Here is a 472-nt window from a genome sequence, read left to right as displayed (position 1 = left end):
CTTTTTTTTTTTTTTTTTTTTTCCTGACAACATCTCACCTCTGACTGGCCTGAAACACACTATATAGATCAGGTTGGTCACAAACAAGCAGAGATCCTCTTGCCTCCACTTCCTGAGTTCTGGAATTAAAGGATGTGTCACCCTGCCCAGCCTTACTTTAACTTCTTGAGATAACAATAGAGCCCAAGAGAAGTAAAAAATAATGAAGCTAGCTTCAAGCCCAGCAAGCCTCAATCAGTTATCACCATTCATCACTAACACTTCATTCATTGCTTTGTTGCATTCATAGTTCTTATCCACATATTTTAATGTAATAATATTTTATTACATAGTTGTGGCTTCATTGTGATTATGCAGTTATTCTTGATATTGCTAACCGTATCTTGTTACAAATAGTATATGAGCCTATGTTTCTCAAGTTTGAATGATATGGCCTAGTAACCTAATATGGCCTAGTAGCCTAATATGATGA

The sequence above is a fragment of the Nannospalax galili genome, unplaced genomic scaffold (genome assembly GCF_000622305.1).
Source record: "Nannospalax galili isolate Female #2095 unplaced genomic scaffold, S.galili_v1.0 scaffold413, whole genome shotgun sequence".
NCBI classification, from domain to species: Eukaryota; Metazoa; Chordata; class Mammalia; order Rodentia; family Spalacidae; genus Nannospalax; species Nannospalax galili.
This window is presented reverse-complemented; position numbering follows the sequence as displayed.